This window comes from Episyrphus balteatus, chromosome X, assembly GCF_945859705.1.
Source record: "Episyrphus balteatus chromosome X, idEpiBalt1.1, whole genome shotgun sequence".
NCBI classification, from domain to species: domain Eukaryota; kingdom Metazoa; phylum Arthropoda; class Insecta; order Diptera; family Syrphidae; genus Episyrphus; species Episyrphus balteatus.
Genome location: NC_079138.1, coordinates 9373527 through 9393889, shown reverse-complemented (window position 1 = coordinate 9393889; position 20363 = coordinate 9373527). Strand labels below are relative to the sequence as shown.

At 31.7% G+C, this 20363-nt stretch overlaps 1 long non-coding RNA gene and 1 pseudogene across 1 annotated transcript; both read left to right on the top strand.

The window, feature by feature from the left end:
- Positions 1-1500: 1500 nt before the first annotated feature.
- LOC129920646 (phosphatidylinositol 4-kinase type 2-beta-like) lies at positions 1501-5492 on the top strand (annotated as a pseudogene).
- A 3240-nt stretch (positions 5493-8732) lies between these two features.
- LOC129920647 (uncharacterized) lies at positions 8733-9520 on the top strand. Its single transcript, XR_008773283.1, has 3 exons — positions 8733-9027; positions 9113-9251; positions 9323-9520. It is a non-coding gene; the product is annotated as an uncharacterized LOC129920647 (long non-coding RNA).
- The last annotated feature ends 10843 nt before the right edge of the window (positions 9521-20363 follow it).

The window sequence follows — 20363 nt, the reverse complement described above, 5'->3', positions numbered from 1 at the left end:
CATTGTATTTGAGTGAGTAAATATAAAATGGCAACCATTTAAAGTCAAATTCTTGTTGTTAAAAAACACATTTTTGTCATTATTTCGAAAAAAGCTTATATCATGATTGACATTTTTCCAACCTATTTTGTAGCCCTGTTCATGTCCTGCATTTTACAGAAAAAATCAGCTCTGTATCACCAAAGGTGGCCGAGCTATTGATAAATGAACGCATGCAAAACCGGTGCGAAAACACCCAAAAATATCGTTTTTTGGGAATAACTCGACTTCAGAATGTCCTACGGCAAAAAATAAAGCAATGAATTGTTCATTACAACATTTTCTATCAATTTAGTGCACAATCTTTTTGTTGAAACAAATAAAAAATAAGTAATATTAAGTCAGTCGTTTTTTTGTTTAGCAAACTCTCGCCTTATTATTTTGCAAACGGTGCGAGTATTGGCTAAGAAAATAAAATATTATTGTAGTCCTTTAAATTATCTACAATTTAAAAAAAAAATTAGCTCTCTATGACCCACACCTTCCTCTATGACCCACACCTTCCTTCTATTATAAGGAAGAGAATGTATGTTTATTTTTTGGTCTACGATAACCTGGAGCAAAGATATTAGCTTAGAAGTAAAATATCCCAAAAAATGCATTTTTGTGAATAACTCCGCTAAAAAGAATGATCAGGTGGTGAGAAATTGGGTTTAAGCCTTTTAAATATATTCCCATCGATCCATGAAATAAAAACAGACAGTGCCTCTCATCGCAAGGTCAAATGACGCTTTGACTGGAGTAATATGGAATAGGACAAACGAGTTTTTTTTTGTATTCTTGTTTTTTTTTTTAAACTGGTTTATTTATCTCTTGATCATGATCTGACGTTTCTCACGAAACTGTGCTGTCCTGTCCTGTTCAAATTTCATTTGTTTTTATGCTGCAAACATTTGTGCTGCTCTATGAATGTTTGAGTGATTCTGCTTCTGATTCTGTTTTTAAAACCAGAAGAGAAATTCTCTTTTTTTCAGAATCAGAACTGTCAGTTTTGCCCAATTGAACGCTTTCAGATTGCTTTTTTTTGCTTCCAGATTGCCAATTAAAAACGCCATTAATGTCACTTAAATTCATAAGTGTTACCAGCTCCAAAAAAAAATTGAATGAACTCTTTTTCGCGAGAAGATGTCGCTACGGTATGTGTGTAAAAGCTTTTCACTTTTTGTAAAGCTTTTCACTTTTCCACTTTTTGAAATTTTTTCAAAAAGTGGCCAATGTAGTTAAGCCTTTAAAGCCATAACTACAATGGGCACTTTTTAAAAAAATTCCAAAAAGTGAAAAAGTGAAAAGCTTCCACACACATACGTTGGCGACACCTTCTCGTGAAAAAAAAGAGTTTATTTTTTTTGCAGTTGGTAATACTTATCGATTTAACATTTAAGTGACATTTGTCAGTAATAATAAACAAACAAAGTAAAGAAACAAATTCTTGAGGAAAAAAATTTTTTACCAAAACCAATAGAAAAATTCAACAAACTATACAACATAATGTTCTGGAAACATTAAGTCCATGAAAAACCCTCTAAACCATTATATTAGAGGAGAATTTGTTGCTGTTTTCTTCGAAGAGGATACATCAACATTTTCGCGTGGTCGAATAAGATCAAATCTACAGTAACAACGATACAATTTGTATGTCGATGAACTAAAGTGTCTATCTCGAGTCCCACCTGGTCTGGGTTTCACCCAACTAAGTTTTTAGAATAGACGATAAGTCCACCACTAAGACGATGACATTATCTTCCTGAGTCCGTTAAGCGAACGCAATGGATTGAATCTATTAAATCGTTAAGGGATGTAAGTTGTTCCTTTCACAACCCTTACCCCCTCCTTCTATGTAGTATACATAAAATAGTATATTTTTTTTTAGCAACAATATAATATTCCCTGAGCAAATATTATCAATGCCTTCTGGCTATGCAAGAAAGCATGAAGGCTGAGATAAGTTCCTATTTGTTGCGCTTCAACAACGACGATAGAGTTGTAGGAGAGTTTTATATTACTGTGTAAGGACTAAAGAGTCTCGAATCTCGATCATCCAGCAGATTTGTATATTCGCATTGAGGTAGATTCGTATGGTTTGTGGATGGGCAGCGTATTTCTCCTTCAAGGTATTCTGAAAGGTATTCACATGGTCTGACCAGGCCAATAAGTCTCAAAACTTTTAGAATATTTAAATGATTTCTAGTTAGAAGGAAGTTGTGTCATCTACATTAAAATATACCTAATACATTGACTTGCAAACATATCTAAATATAATGCATATCAAATAACATAAAACTTTTTCAGAACTTCAAACAGAAAGTAGTGGCAGTATTCAAACCCAAAAACGAAGAGCCATATGGACAAATGAATCCAAAACGACAAAATGGATGCACAAACTGTGTTGTTTTGGACGTGCTTGTTTAATTCCGGATCAAGGGTAAGGATTTAAATCATTTTACTAAATAATACAATCTCTGATAACTTGTTATTATTTTGTTTCAGATATCTCTCGGAAGCTGGAGCAAGTCAAGTTGACCAAAAAATACAATTAGGCGTTGTACCGAATACACGAATAGTTCGTTTAGTTGCCGAGACATTTAATTATGCCCGAATCGATAGACGAAAAGCGAAACTAAAAAAAAAAAAACAAATCAATGAAGACTTCCCATCACAAGATTTAATTGAATGAGCTCCTTTGAAAGTTAGTTTTTCAACCCTAAATTGTTTTTGTATAGAAAATGTTATGTTAATTATTAATTTTTTAGAAAGGATCATTTCAAATATTCGTGCAAAACTACAGGGAGCTGATTACTGCCTACGACGTTTTGAAAACAAAGCTCTAACATCTGTCCTAGCTAAATCTTTTCAATTACAACTTGAAAGATTATTTCTCTTAGACTACAAATCATAAGAAACACATATCGTGGGAACGATAATTGGCTAATAAAATATGATCAACCAAAAATTGTTAAACAAGTTAATGATACTGTTATGCCAACAAGAACAACTGAGATTATCCCAACCGAGTCATCGAGAACTGATGGAGTTACATCTCTAACTGATAAAGCAATATCTTAATCCAGATAACACAAATAATTGGAATGTTGTTCAATTGCCAGAAATTAAAATCGCCGCTATCTTATATATATAATTCTCCTGTGCGTTTGTTTGTGAGCCTACTCCTTCTAAACGACTGGACAGATTTTTCTGAAATTTGGTGGGTGTGATAAGGTCCATCAGAGACAGGTTTTGTTTCATAATTGGACCCGGTAGGTGGCGCTGTTGTCGAGTTGTAGGAAAATTGCATATTCTGAACGAACGACTGGACAGATTTTTGTGAAATTTTGTGTATGTGATAAAGTCCATCCAAAACAGGATTGTTTTATAATTGGACCCGATAGGTGGCGCTGTTGTCGAGTTTTAGGAAAATTGCATATTCTGAACGAACGACTGGACAGATTTTTGTGAAATTTTGTGTATGTGATAAAGTCCATCCGAGACAGGATTGTTTTATAATTGGACCCGGTAGGTGGCGCTGTTGTCGAGTTTTAGGAAAATTGTATATTTTGAACGAACGACTGGACAGATTTTTGTGAAATTTTGTTTATGTGATAAGGTACGTCCGAGACAAGTTTTTTTTTATAATTGGACCCGGTAGGTGGCGCTGTTGTCGAGTTGTAGGAAAATTGCATATTCTGAACGAACGACTGGACAGATTTTTGTGAAATTTTGTGTATGTGATAAAGTCCATCCGAGACAGGATTGTTTTATAATTGGACCCGGTAGGTGGCCCTGTTGTCGAGTTTTAGGAAAATTGCATATTCTGAACGAACGACTGGACAGATTTTTGTGAAATTTTGTGTATGTGATAAAGTCCATCCGAGACAGGATTGTTTTATAATTGGACCCGGTAGGTGGCGCTGTTGTCGAGTTTTAGGAAAATTGTATATTTTGAACGAACGACTGGACAGATTTTTGTGAAATTTTGTTTATGTGATAAGGTACGTCCGAGACAAGTTTTTTTTTATAATTGGACCCGGTAGGTGGTGCTGTTGTCGAGTTTTAGGATAATTTCATATTCTGAACGAACGACTGGACAGATTTTTGTGAAATTTTGTGTATGTGATAACGTCCATCCGAGACAGGATTGTTTTATAATTGGACCCGGTAGGTGGCGCTGTTGTCGAGTTTTAGGAAAATTGTATATTTTGAACGAACGACTGGACAGATTTTTGTGAAATTTTGTTTATGTGATAAGGTACGTCCGAGACAAGTTTTTTTTTATAATTGGACCCGGTAGGTGGCGCTGTTGTCGAGTTGTAGGAAAATTGCATATTCTGAACGAACGACTGGACAGATTTTTGTGAAATTTTGTGTATGTTATAAAGTCCATCCGAGACAGGATTGTTTTGTAATTGGACCCGGTAGGTGGCGCTGTTGTCGAGTTTTAGGAAAATTGCATATTCTGAACGAACGACTGAACAGATTTTTGTGAAATTTTGTTTATGTGATAAGGTCCGTCCGAGACAGTTTTTTTTTTATAATTGGACCCGGTAGGTGGCGCTGTTGTCGAATTTTAGGAAAATTGCATATTTTGAACGAAAGACTGGGCAGATTTTTATGAAATGTTGTGTATGTGATAAAGTCTATCCGAGATGGGTTTTGTTTCAAAATTGGACCCGGTAGGTGGCGCTGTTGTCGAGTTTTAGGATAATTTCATATTTTGAACGAACGACTGAACAGATTTTTGTGAAATTTTGTTTATGTGATAAGGTCCGTCCGAGACAGGTTTTTTTATAATTGGACCCGGTAGGTGGCGCTGTTGTCGAGTTAGGAAAATTTCATATTTTGACCAGACTGGGGGCCAATTTGGTTCTGTGAAAACGTGAATCGAAAAAAAAACTTTTTCATTTTAGCTTTCAAACACTCTTTTCACTTTTTCGATTCATTTGAAACGAAAAACGATTCTCATCCTATGATATCACAAATAATTTAGTGAAAAAAATATATATTTATATGAATATTTTTGATGTTTGTTTTCATTTTTTCACAGAACGAGAATAAAATGAGTGAACAAGTGAAAAGCTTTTCGTTTCACTTATTCACAGAACCAGAATTGGCCCACTGGAGAGATTTTTCTGAAATTTGGTGGATGTGATAAGGTCCATCCGAGACAGGTTTTGTTTCATAATTGGACCCGGTAGGTGGAGCTGATGTCGAGTTATAGAAAAATTTCATATTTTGAACGAACGACTGAACAGATTTTTTGTGAAATTTTGTTTATGTGATAAGGTCCGTCCGAGACAGGTTTTTTTTTTATAATTGGACCCGGTAGGTGGCGCTGTTGTCGAGTTTTAGAAAAATTGCATATTTTGACCAGACTGGAGAGATTTTTGTGAAATTTTGTGTGTGTGGTATGGACCCAGTAGGTGTCGCTGTTGTCAAGTTATAGTTAAATTCCATATTTGAAGTCCTAATGACAGTAGATATAGATTTTTATGAAATTTTGTGTGTGTGTGTGTGTGTGTGTGATAAGGTTCGTTCGAGACAGGTTTTGTTTTATAGTTGGACCTGGTATGTTGTCAAGTTATAAGCAAATTCAATATTTGGTGTTCAAAATCGCTCATATTCAAGGGTAATAAAAACAAACATGAATTAACTCTTTAAAATGTTAGTCCCGCAAAGAAAATTGTTTACCATCAGTATATCTCAATTAAATTTATGACTGCATCTTAAAATTTGTTTAAGTTGTTTCAACTACCATTAATACAATTTCCGCATAAAAATCAAATGATTTATTTTTTTTTTAAAGAAATATTTCGACGTATGTATGAATAGAATTAAGACGAAATCTTTTCATTTTTAATCGTTTTTTTTTAAGATTTTATCCTATTGCTATTGTTTCGGTTACTGGCTCCAACATTACTCACACGGTAACGGTTTAGAAACGAACAAATACAAACTTCAATGAAACCAAAATATGTAAGAGAGAGAATACTATTTTTAAAGTGGATTAAAAATGAGCGTTGAAAGTGGATGCTACATTCCGCAAATAAAAATTTTGGAAGTTAAAACGAAAGTCAACAAAACAAAAACAATGGTTGTTTGTATAGTCGGTTTACGGACGATAATTTTACGTGATAACGTCATAAGAAAACAGGTTGTTTAAACAAAAAAAAAGTAAAAAGATCGTTCTTGGTGTTGGAATTCCAGGCCTCTGGTGCAAAACACAAATCATTAACAGTTTCACAAAAGAAAGGGAGAATGAGTCATATTTTTCAATAATGGCAGGCGGGATTCATCGATTTAGGCACTTTTTGCAAAAAAAATAAGAAGTGAAACCAGAGCCAGTTTTTGTATATTTGTGAATTATATAACCTTTATTGGTTGAATAAATTCCGATAAAAATTTGTAATAGCTGTCAAACAAATGATTTGCTTTGTTTAATATTTTAAACAGTTTTACATATGTATGTACCTATGTGTAATGGGAAAAGGTTAACACATTACAAAATCAAAAATTGGAAATAAAACTTGGAAAAGGGGGAACGAAGTCCGCCGGGTCAGCTAGTCTTATATATGTATATAATTCTCCTGTGCGTTTGTTTGTGACCCTACTCCTTCTAAACGACTTGATAGATTTTTCTGAAATTTGGTGGGGGTGATAAGGTCCATCCGAGACAGGTTTTGTTTTATAATTGGACCCAGTAGGTGGCGCTGTTGACAAGTTATATGCAAATTCCGTATTTGGGGTCGAATGACTGAACAGATTTTTGTGAAATTTTGTGTATGCGATAAGGTCTATCCGAGACAGGTTTTGCGTTATAATTGGACCCGGTAGGTGGCGCTGTTGTCAAGTTATGTATATGCAAATTCCATATTTGGGGTCGAAAGACTGAATAGATTTTTGTGAAATTTTGTGTGTGCGATAAGGTCCATCTGAGACAGGTATTGTGTTATAATAGGACCCGGTAGGTGGCGCTGTTGTCAATTTATATGCAAATTCCGTATTTGGGGTCGAATGACTGAACAGATTTTTGTGAAATTTTGTGTATGCGATAAGGTCTATCCGAGACAGGTTTTGTGTTATAATTGGACCCAGTAGGTGGCGCTGTTGACAAGTTATATGCAAATTCCGTATTTGGGGTCGAATGACTGAACAGATTTTTGTGAAATTTTGTGTGTGCGATAAGGTCCATCCGAGACAGGTTTTGTGTTATAATTGGACCCGGTAGGTGGCGCTGTTGTCAATTTATATGCAAATTCCGTATTTGGGGTCGAATGACTGAACAGATTTTTGTGAAATTTTGTGTATGCGATAAGGTCTATCCGAGACAGGTTTTGTGTTATAATTGGACCCGGTAGGTGGCGCTGTTGTCAAGTTATGTATATGCAAATTCCATATTTGGGGTCGAAAGACTGAATAGATTTTTGTGAAATTTTGTGTGTGCGATAAGGTCCATCTGAGACAGGTATTGTGTTATAATTGGACCCGGTAGGTGGCGCTGTTGTCAAGTTTAATTCAAAATCCGTATTTGGGGTCGAATGACTGGATATTTTTTGTGAAATTTTGTGTGTGTGATAAGGTTTGCCCCAGACAGGTTTTGTGTTATAATTGGACCCTGTAGGTTGCGCTGTAGTCAATTTATTAGTGCTCCACGTTAACGACTGGCAAAATATGTTCGCAAGGGTCATAGCTAAAGAAGATGACAAAATATACGACCAGTTTTTAACAAGAGCGTCCTCATCACCTTCCAGATTTATTTACCGCAACCTTAACCACCAAATGTTAACCATTGAATGCTATTTCAACACAAAATTTTCGTCAAAAGTTATAAGCACCATATTCAGAGCTAGAGTTGAATTATTAAATTTGAATTTCATGCCACATAGAGTCGATCTTCAGCAAACTTGTGATCTATGTAACAGGAGAGAGTCTGAAAATATTTACCACTTCATTGCTGTATGCCCAATTCTACAAGAAATCCGAAGATTACATTTCCAAGAAAGTTTTCTGTCCGTAAATAGTCTTTACGAAATATTGAATGGCGCCCGTGGTTGGCTCACCTTGTACAAATATTGCAATCATGCTATGACTTATCGTAATAGTTTTTTGTTAAATTAGTTCTCACAACAAGTCTCTATTCAATTTAAGGGCTGCAAATTATTGCTTTTAATCAAATCTTTATGTTTCAAATCATTAAAATTGATATTCTTTTTATGTTTTAAATCATTAAAATTACTAGTTTTTATGTTGCAAATCATTAAAATTGCTCAAACGTTTCTCGCTCTCCCATAATATAATTTAATTAAAAAAAAAAAAAAAAAAAAAAAAAAACTTAAAAAATTTTAAAAAATATTAAAAATTTAAAATAATTGAAAATTTAAAAAATTTAAAATTTTAAAATTAAAAAATTAATATTTAATACTTAAAATTTAAAATTATATACAAATTTACTCCTCATATCTATGTTAATATAAACTTTTGTCTAATATTTTGTGTAACAGTTATTTATGTAATTTATTATTTCAAATTTATTGTAAATCTTTTTGATACATCTTCTCTTTATATAATTTTATTTATTATACTGAAATGTCATTTCCGGCAGACGGCAGCATTGTCATGTCCGTATTTCCAATAGAAAAAAAAATTGTAATTTATCTAATGAATAAAGGAAGAATCTAATCTAATCTAATCTAGTGCTCCACATATCAACCGAACCGAGTGAACCGGAAAAAGTTTAACACATTACAGGGCTAAAATTTGAAAACAAATACTTGGAAAGGCGGAACGAAGTCCGCCGGGTCAGCTAGTAATTTATATATATATATATCCATTAAAATGGACTGGCTTTTACATTTCCATTTAAACATTCAGATTCATGGCGTGCATATCCATACCATTACGCGTGGTTGCCTTTTAGTGAAGAAACCAAACAACTTGTCCTTCCTTCGTTATCCGATATGAATTTTGTAGAGGAACTGTGCAATGTATTAGTTTAAGGTTCGGATGAATTTAATTTATTTTGTTATCAATAAGTTAAATTACAAATTTTTTTTGGCTTTATTTCAAAATGAAAAAATTTTAGCAAGACAAAGGATTCGATAGAAAATTGTATTAACGTCAAATGTCTGTGATGCGGGGAAAAATTTTAAATTTAACTCAAGCCTCAAGGACGGTAAATCTCCCGTTCAACTAGTCCAAATGCCAGCAGTGGTCATTGAAAAGTAAATTTTTGTTTCCTTTTTCTTCTTTTCAAAATTCAAGTATTTAGTAAAATTTTTATTTAATTTTTCAGAAGTGAACCGAAAAGCAGATTAACCTCGTTTACCCAGCGCTTCCAATAAAAAAGCCCATTTTTTTCATGGTGCTAACGAGAAGGCCAAGTCAAGTAATGATACGTTTAAATTTTTTGTTTTGTAAATATAGGTGAATATTTAATTTATTGAATAAAGTTAATCAGAAGTTAACACGGAAAATTAAATTTGATTGTCAGCTAAAAATTCATTCAGAGTTTATTTTGATTAGTTTTATGTTTTCTTTTGAAAATGAAGACAGATTAATATGGGAACCATCACAAGTAAGCGAACATGAAACATCGGTAAACATTTTTTTGAATTTATGCCATGTTTGGTGTTTGGAAATTGTTTATTTTTTTCGTATTGCTACGTATTTATAGGTTCGGACCCGTGCAATACGAGAACTTGTCCAATTCTACTTTGGAATAAAGCTGAAAGGCGTGATAAGGATTTCGTTGATTCAGATACCATTGATCATATGGTTACGTATTTGGATTATGATGACCACATATAAGCGGCGGAAAGCAAAATTGTTCTAAGTCACAAAAAGCAAATTTAACAGGGAGCGATTTTTAAGTTTCAAATTGATTGAGAGTGATATTTTTTTGCTCCTCGGTAGTTCAAGTTATGTTTTTTATAAAGTTTGGTCTTTCCTTTTGAAGAAACGATACAAACTTTCTTCATTAGTAAATAAATACTATTTTTTAATATTTTTAAAAACTAAGAACCCAAACTTGGATTTATAGAACAATTCCTATACAAGTACGCACTTTCCTTAAATAAAAAGTGGACTTAGAAGAAAATATGATGGGACTTAGAACAATCAAGAATACTCGGGTCTCATTTTCAGAAGGCTGCTTGGCTGTTTTTATAATGTGATGTCCCATTAAATTATATTATCTGCTGAAGAAATTTCTTAGACAAAAACGATTTTCAAATTCGGAAAGAGCACCCTCATATTACTAAAATTGCATCATTATCTCATTTTAGGTAAGCAGTGGATTTAGAACAATTTTGCTTTCCGCCGACAACAATTCTAAATAATAATCTAAACAAATTTTCAATGAAATATTTTGTTTTTGTTTATTTTTTAATTTATTTATAAATAAAATCATTATTTATAAATTATGGAATAACAAACGAAAATATCAGCTTTGTGCTCGTTTCTTTGTACTGGGATTGAATGTCGATAGCGTACGCGTCCTTTAATCTTCCGGCACTTTGCAAGATAATTGTTTGATTTGGATTGATCTGTTTTTGATGCTCTTGCTGTTGCTGTGGAGGTGTTAACTATGCTGGATTCTGAGTATTAACAGGGGGTGTTCGGAATTTTTAGGTTGTGGTGGAATTTTATGACCTTTATACATGTATCCAATACGCTGATTCTTTACTTGTCAGATATCCAAAAAGGAGTGTATCAAATTTAATCAATAAGATTCAATTATTAATCTTGCATCTATTTTGACTTACAAGCTTTTATATTTTGCATCAACTCCAGAAACTATTTTCATCGATGGGTTCCATATCCCATGGACTCGTATACTCATTTTCTCTAAGTATTCTGGTAGTTAAAGTTGGATCGTTCAAGTGGTCTGACCAAGCCAAGTTTTTCCGATGCTCTGGCCTTCCACATGCGGATGTTCATCTCGTCCGATCCAGAGAAGACGTACATATTTGTTGTCCAAACTACAGGCGACGCAAGCAAGGCTTTGCACTCGCTTTAGGTGATATACAGGGTGATTCAGGAGTAATGTGCCAAAAAGCTAGAGCGTGTAGGTTAGGTCAAGATAAAAAAAAATCTTATGGGAGGGGGGGTCTATTCCCCTTCGTGTAGCGGGGAGGGGCAATTTAAAAAAAATTGACTTAATTTGGAAAAAAAATTATTAAAAATTAACGGTTATACTTACAATAACGTGCTATACTTTTTTTTATTAAAGCCAAAACATTAGTCTTTTACAAAATTTGTAAACAAAGCCATTTTATGGCACAGTTTTTGAAAAATTAATTTTTAAAAACAAAATTTTGAAAAAAAAAATTGGAAAAAAAAAAATTTCAAACTACTTTTTTTCAAAATTTCATGTAATAAAGTACTAATTTAAAATTAAAATTCCATGCTTTTATTTATTTTTAAACAGAAACAGAAAACCAGATTCAAAAATATGTTGTCGTTTTCGAGAAATTAACAAAAAACCAAAACGGCTTTTTTCTAAAAAACCTCTTTATATTCTGTTTTTACGTAGCTGGACTTATTGATAAATTAATTTATGAAACATTAACAATTCGTCAATTATTTTTTAACATTCAGACTTAAATAAGGATACAATTAAGTGATACCGTATTGGATTAAGGCTGAGTGGACCACGTAAAAATCGGGCTATCGTTTACAAATCGGTGCATAACTTTCACATTTTTAAAGATAATTGAATGAAATAAATTTTATTATTTAGATAATAAACAAGGCTAAATATCTTCATCCCTACAATTTCCAAATTTGTGCACTTGTAATGAAGAGAGAACAAAACATGATAAAATTTTCGTTGTTTTAGAACGACCTGAAACCCTGAAAGACATTGGTTTGTTTCTTAGTTAGACTAAAATTTTTATTTTTTTTATTTCTATTTTGGATTGAGATTGAATCAAACTACGGAGTAAAACTATTTTGAAAAACTAAAAATGTATTTTTTCATAGAAAAAAATTAATCGAAACTGAAGCTATTTTTCCTTATGTTAGAATGTTTGAACATGTGTAACTTCTGCAATTATTAATAAAATTCATCGAAATAAAAAGAAATAAGTACCTCAACTCAAATACTAACACATTGATTAGTTTAAGAAATTTATATTAAGTTTTAAGGTCTTAAACAACAAAAAAAAGTTAAAAAGTCATTTTTTCTTAACTTTTTTAAAACAAAGTGGTTTAATTTCTTTGTTTTTCAAAGTATGATTTTGATTTTTATTTTATTTAAAAGCTTAGTTTATTGACTATGGAGTAAAGCTATATTTTGTTGGAAAATATTATTTTGTAACCCTCCAATCGCTTTTTAAGTAGTCCCAAAAACAATAAACTGTACTAAGAAACCAGCTATTTTGACTGAAGCTATTTTTCCTTATGTTAGAATGTTTGAACATGTGTAACTTCTGCAATTATTAATAAAATTCATCGAAATAAAAAGAAATAAGTACCTCAACTCAAATACTAACACATTGATTAGTTAAAGAAATTTATATTATTTTTAAGGTCTTAAACAACAAAAAAAAAGTTAAAAAGTCATTTTTTCTTAACGTTTTTAAATCAAAGTGGTTTAATTTCTTTGTTTTTCAAAGTATGATTTTGATTTTTATTTTATTTAAAAGCTTAGTTTATTGACTATGGAGTAAAGCTATATTTTGTTGGAAAATATTATTTTGTAACCCTCCAATCGCTTTTTAAGTAGTCCCAAAAACAATAAACTGTACTAAGAAACCAGAATTTTTAGATTTTTTGTTATATTTTTTTTATTTTTTTTCATTATTTTTTCTATCAATATCAAGTTAGAAAACAAGAATTGCTATAATAGTTTTCTTACAATTAATTTTTGAAAAAGAGTCTACTTTCCATTTTTTTCCTCAGAAATTCATGGAATGCGTATGTATTGGAATTTGTAGTTTAAACAAATTCCACTGGCGCTAGTTGTATCTCTCTCTCTTTATTATCTTCTATTTTGTTTCTACATGATCTCTCGCACTCGCTCTGTCGAGTGGTTGTTTGGTGGTATAAAGAATAAGATGAACTTAGGTATCTATATTCTACATATTGTTTGTACATAGGTTTTTCCATAAAAAAGGATTGGCGCCAGGCAAGCTCATCGCGCATGCAAAGTGTTGTATTTTTTTTGCGAAAATGAGAGGATACAGGAAATGGATCTCTCGCACGTTCGCAATGTATGGTATCTGGTGTTGCGTGGTAGGTATATAGTATATACTCCAGTCAAAGCGTCGGAAAAAAGGGCCTCACCTTGCGATGAGAGGCACTGTCAGTTTTTATTTCATGGATCGATAGGGGTATATTTAAAAGGCTTAAACCCAATTTCTCACCACCTGATCATTCTTTTTAGCGGAGTTATTCACAAAAATGCATTTTTTGGGATATTTTACTTCTAAGCTAATATCTTTGCTCCAGATTATCGTAGACCAAAAAATAAACATACATTCTCTTTCTTATAATATTTTCTATCGTTGTATGTAATTTCATTGTATTTGAGTGAGTAAATATAAAATGGCAACCATTTAAAGTCAAATTCTTGTTGTTAAAAAACACATTTTTGTCATTATTTCGAAAAAAGCTTATATCATGATTGACATTTTTCCAACCTATTTTGTAGCCCTGTTCATGTCCTGCATTTTACAGAAAAAATCAGCTCTGTATCACCAAAGGTGGCCGAGCTATTGATAAATGAACGCATGCAAAACCGGTGCGAAAACACCCAAAAATATCGTTTTTTGGGAATAACTCGACTTCAGAATGTCCTACGGCAAAAAATAAAGCAATGAATTGTTCATTACAACATTTTCTATCAATTTAGTGCACAATCTTTTTGTTGAAACAAATAAAAAATAAGTAATATTAAGACAAAGTCGTTTTTTTGTTTAGCAAACTCTCGCCTTATTATTTTGCAAACGGTGCGAGTATTGGCTAAGAAAATAAAATATTATTGTAGTCCTTTAAATTATCTACAATTTAAAAAAAAAATTAGCTCTCTATGACCCACACCTTCCCCTATGACCCACACCTTCCTTCTATTATAAGGAAGAGAATGTATGTTTATTTTTTGGTCTACGATAACCTGGAGCAAAGATATTAGCTTAGAAGTAAAATATCCCAAAAAATGCATTTTTGTGAATAACTCCGCTAAAAAGAATGATCAGGTGGTGAGAAATTGGGTTTAAGCCTTTTAAATATTGTAATGTTTTATTCCGGGTTCACAATAAAACTTATTTAATTTCCACTTATATTTCCGTTCAAATAAGAACACACTTTATTTCAACTCAATTTACTTTTATTATTCGCTCAAACAAACACACTTTTAAATCACTTTATTTACTACTAACAATTCGCAACACTTTATTTCACTTTGTACTGTACTCTTTCACTTTCAAGATTAAACTGTCTCCCGTCGGTGTCTACGCTGCCTTTTATACCGGAATCTCGAGACTCGAGAACGTCCTCGAAGGCTCTCGTGTCTCGTCCCTGTCTCTCGAAACTTCCTTTCCAGGAAGGGCACTTCATACTTCCAGTCTAGTGGGATATTTTGAGATGTGTTCAGTGTGGGATATTTTGAGATGTGTTCAGTGAGATATTTTTAGATGTGTTCAGTGGGATATTTTTAGATGTGTTCAATGAGATATTTTTCTTAATTACTAAAGGTCCGTTCACATTTCTACCTTTGCAGGAGTAGGTAGTGTGTTCAGACTTTTATCTTAAAAGTAGTTCAGTAATTCATCGTTACATTGCCCCCCTCTTAGGATTGTTCGTCCCGAACAACTCCATTGCTTCTATCACCATTATAACGATGTAAACGGTCACAATGAACTACCTTAAGTTTGCCTCTTACCCCTCTTTGTATACGGTAAACCACGTCGTTAATTCTGGTTATTACTGTGTAAGGGCCTTCCCAGTTTTGTTGTAGCTTCGGTGATAGTCCCTTTTGTCGGTGGGGATTGTAAAACCACACAAGTTCTCCTTCTTGAAACCCTGTTGCTGTCGCTCGTGCGTCATATCTTGTTTTCATCCTGTCACTAGACGCTTTTATATTTGTCCTTGTCCGTTGGTGAATGTCAGCCAGTGTTCCTTTCAGGTTATCTACGTACTCATCCATTTCATGTGGCTCGTTTGGAACACTTCCAAATTTTATCTCACTTGGCAGACGTATTGTTGAGCCAAATAGGACTTCCGATGGTGTATGTCCAGTAGAACTATGTGTTGCACTTCTATAAGCCATCAAGAATAATGGAATATGTCGGTCCCAGTCTCGTTGATTATCATTGACTACTTTTGACAGGTGTTCCTTAAGTGTCCTGTTAAATCGCTCAACCATCCCATCAGATTGTGGATGAAGCGGTGTTGTTCGCGTCTTCTTGATGCCAAGGAGTGAGCAAACCTCTTGAAAAATCTTAGATTCGAAGTTCCTTCCTTGGTCGGAATGAAGTTCCATGGGTACTCCGAACCTGCTCACCCAATGAAAGACAATCTTATCCGCAACTGTTTTGGTTTCCTGGTTTGGAATGGCAAATGCCTCAGGCCATTTGCTGAAGTAGTCCATCACTACAAGGATGTATCGATTTCCGTTGTTGGTTTCGGGAAAAGGACCTGCTACGTCTATTGCAATTCTCTCAAAAGGTGCACCCACATTGTACTGCTGCATCTTGCTTTGGATTTTTCTAGCTGGTCCTTTGCTAGCGGCACAAGTATCACATTTTCGGCACCACTTTTCAACGTCTTCTCTCATACGTAACCAGTAGAATTGCTGTCGTAGCTTTTCCAGCGTCTTGTTGATGCCTACACTGAACCAAAAAGGTACATGGAATTAATGAATATATTCATTCTATTAATGTATCGTTCATTATTATTTGTCCAATGATCCTGTTCATTAAGATAATGAACGGCCGTTCATTAAAATCAATGAACGTTCATTAATTCTATGAACCATACATAATTTCATTCATAAAATTTCGAACTTGAAATTTCGAACATATTTTAATGAATCGTTCATTAAAACAATGAACAGTGTTCATTGATTTAATGAATACGTTCATAAAAAAAAATAAATGCGTTCATTACATTAATGAACGGATTCATAGAACTAATGAACCGTTCTTAAAAATAAAAATATCCGTTCATAGAATTAATGAACACGTTCATTAAAATAATGAACCGTTCATAAAAATAAAAAAAATCGTGCATAAAATTAATGAATGCGTTCATTAAATTAATGAACGCATTCATTGAATCAATGAACCGTTCATAAAAATAAAAAAAAAAACCTGCCTAAAATTAATGAACGCGTTCATAGAATTAATGAACGCATTCATAGAATTAATGAATGCCGTTCATAAAATTAATGAACGCCGTTCATAAAATTAATGAACGCCTTTCATAAAATTAATGAACGCCGTTCATAAAATTAATGAACGCCGTTCATAAAATTAATGAACGCCGTTCATAGAATTAATGAACGCCGTTCATTAAATTAATGAACGCGTTCATAAAAATAAAAAAACCCGTTCATAAAATTAATGAACGCGTTCCTAAAATCAATGAACACGTTCGTATTAATTTTACGAACGTGTTCATTAATTTAACGAACGCGTTCATTAATTTTATGAACACAGGCCTACGTTCCGTAACTCTTGCACCGTCATAAGTGCTCGAAAAACATTGTGAATTCGAATGAAATCAATTTTTTTGTACAAATTTCATTTTGATTCAAATTGTTTTTCTACAACTTATTTCCATGCAAGCGTTATAGAACGTAGGCACTGTTTTCAATAAATTTAAAAAGTTAAATTTCGTATAGTCTTATTTCTTTGTCAAAGAATTTTTAATCTCCTGTCAAGAAATTAAAAAAATCAACTGACAAATAAATAAGTCATGGAAGCTTAGCTTTCTAAATTTATTAGGTCGAGATCTGTGAAAAAGAAAGAAAAATTAATGTGAATCGCCGTGTTCAATTTTTACAAACCTGTACATTCGGTTTTTCATCTCTAATCTTCTCCTTTCTGAAATCTTAAAGGTTAAATTAAAGAAATATTTATATTTACATTAACTCTTTTATTGTTCAAATAAACCAAATGAATGGCAGGAAAAATTTTATTACATTATTTTGTAGATTTATCTTCAGATAAGAAAGTGAAACAAATTATAAAAAGTGAAATTAAGGGAAATTTGAATCAAAATAATATAAGAATTGAAATTTTATGATCTCATTTACCAAAACTAGAGCATTTGTACATACATACATTTTTTATTTGGTGGGTGGGTATTCTCACCCATTTTGTTGAGGAAGGCAATATGGTCTTCTTAAGCTTGAATTGTGTTGCCTATCCAAACGAATGAATACTGCGAGTCCTTGATGGTATGTCGTATAACGTGTTTCCTACCATCTGTGTCTTTTTTTATAACTTTTTGGAAAGGTACAAAGTATCCATGCAGAGCCCAAAGTAATGCCGCATCTTTACAGTCTGAAAAAAAGCCAACCACATAAATACCAAAATCAGTAAGGCTTTTAACAACAATTTGGTACAATAATTATATATTTATACATAGCTATATTAAAATGTATGATAGTGTATTTTTAAGTATAAATTTATTTTTACTAATCACTTGGAATAGTAAAAAATAATAATTACAAGTTCTACTTAAAAATATTTAAACTAAGCACGAACTTTCAGATGAATCTGCTGTTTTAATTTTGATTAGAACCTGTCGTATATTTTTTTTATTGACACGGTTATCAGTACAGAGAAATTTTCAAAAAAAAAATTTTTCATTGAAAAAAATTCTAAGTCCCAATAGTATGTTAAGTTTTTTTGGCATCGAAAATTTTCTAAGTCCCCAACTAAATTTTTTCATTGAAAAATATTCTAAGTCCCAAAAAAATTTTCATTGAAAAATATTCAAGTCCCAAAATAAGTTAAGGTTTTTTTGGTATCGAAAAGTCCCCAACAAGATTTTTTGTATTGAAAAATGTTCTAAGTCCCAAAACTAAGTTAAGTTTTTTTGGCATCGAAAATTTTCTAAGTCCCCAACATTGAAAAATATTCTAAGTCCCAAAAAAAATTTTCATTGAAAAATATTCTAAGTCCCAAAATAAGTTAAGGTTTTTTTGGCATCGATAAGTCCCCAACAAGATTTTTTGTATTGAAAAATGTTCTAAGTCCCAAAACTAAGTTAAGTTTTTTTGGCATCGAACATTTTCTAAGTCCCCAACATTGAAAAATATTCTAAGTCCTAAACCGAAGTTCAAATAATTTATTAGGATTTTTTTTAAATATTTTATGAAAAATCATATTGAAAAAGTTAATTTATTCAAGTTTAAAACATCTAAATCAACATTTGGCCTGTTTGCGGTAGAGTGTCAATGATAATATGCAAGTTTATTTCAAAATACTAATGAAAATGATTGTAGATGGTAATCCTAGTTTCATTTTTTCTCAATTTAGTATATCAAACTCTATAAACGATCAAAACCAACGCTTAAAAGTGCATAAAAAGTCATTCTATTCAAATTTTATTGATACTCTACCGCATACGCTGCTTTCAGAAAAGAAAAATAAACTAAAAACGAAGTTCAAATAATTTATTATGATTTTTTTAAGATATTTTATGAAAATTCATATTAAAAAAGTTAATTTATTCAAGTTTAAAACTTCTAAGTCAATTTTTGGCCTGTTTGCGGTAGAGTGTTAATGAAAATATGCAAGTTTATTTCAAAATACTAATGAAAATGATTGTAGATGGCAATCCTAGTTTCATTTTTTCTCAATTTAGGATATCAAACTCTATAAATGATCAAAACCAACGCTTAAAAGTGGCTAAAAAAGTCATTCTATTCAAATTTTATTGATACTCTACCGCATACGCTGCTTTCAGAAAAGAAAAATAAACTAAAAACGAAGTTCAAATAATTTTTTAGGATTTTTTTTAAATATTTTATGAAAAATCATATTGAAAAAGTTAATTTATTCAAGTTTAGAATATCTAAATCAATTTTTGGCCTGTTTGCGGTAGAGTGTTAATGATAATATGCAAGTTTATTTCAAAATACTAATGAAAATGATTGTAGATGGTAATCCTAGTTTCATTTTTTCTCAATTTAGTATATCAAACTCAATAAACGATCAAAACCAACGCTTAAAAGTGCATAAAAAGTCATTCTATTCAAATATTATTAATACCCTACCGCATACGCTGCTTTGAGAAGAGAAAAATAAGCTAAAAACGAAGTTCAAATAATTTATTATGATTTTTTTTAAATATTTTATGAAAAATCATATTGAAAAAGTTAATTTATTCAAGTTTAAAACTTCTAAGTCAATTTTTGGCCTGTTTGCGGTAGAGTGTTAATGATAATATGCAAGTTTATTTTAAAATACTAATGAAAATGATTGTAGATGGTAATCCTAGTTTCATTTTTTCTCAATTTAGTATATCAAACTCTATAAACGATCAAAACCAACGCTTAAAAGTGCATAAAAAGTCATTCTATTCAAATTTTATTGATACTCTACCGCATACGCTGCTTTCAGAAAAGAAAAATAAACTAAAAACGAAGTTCAAATAATTTATTATGATTTTTTTAAGATATTTTATGAAAATTCATATTAAAAAAGTTAATTTATTCAAGTTTAAAACTTCTAAGTCAATTTTTTGCCTGTTTGCGGTAGAGTGTTAATGAAAATATGCAAGTTAATTTCAAAATACTAATGAAAATGATTGTAGATGGTAATCCTAGTTTCATTTTTTCTCAATTTAGTATATCAAACTCTATAAACGATCAAAACCAACGCTTAAAAGTGCATAAAAAGTCATTCTATTCAAATTTTATTGATACTCTACCGCATACGCTGCTTTCAGAAAAGAAAAATAAACTAAAAACGAAGTTCAAATAATTTATTATGATTTTTTAAGATATTTTATGAAAATTCATATTAAAAAAGTTAATTTATTCAAGTTTAAAACTTCTAAGTCAATTTTTGGCCTGTTTGCGGTAGAGTGTTAATGATAATATGCAAGTTTATTTCAAAATACTAATGAAAATGATTGTAGATGGCAATCCTAGTTTCATTTTTTCTCAATTTAGGATATAAAACTCTATAAATGATCAAAACCAACGCTTAAAAGTGGATAAAAAAGTCATTCTATTCAAATTTTATTGATACTCTACCGCATACGCTGCTTTCAGAAAAGAAAAATAAGCTAAAAACGAAGTTCAAATAATTTTTTAGGATTTTTTTTAAATATTTTATGAAAAATCATATTGAAAAAGTTAATTTATTCAAGTT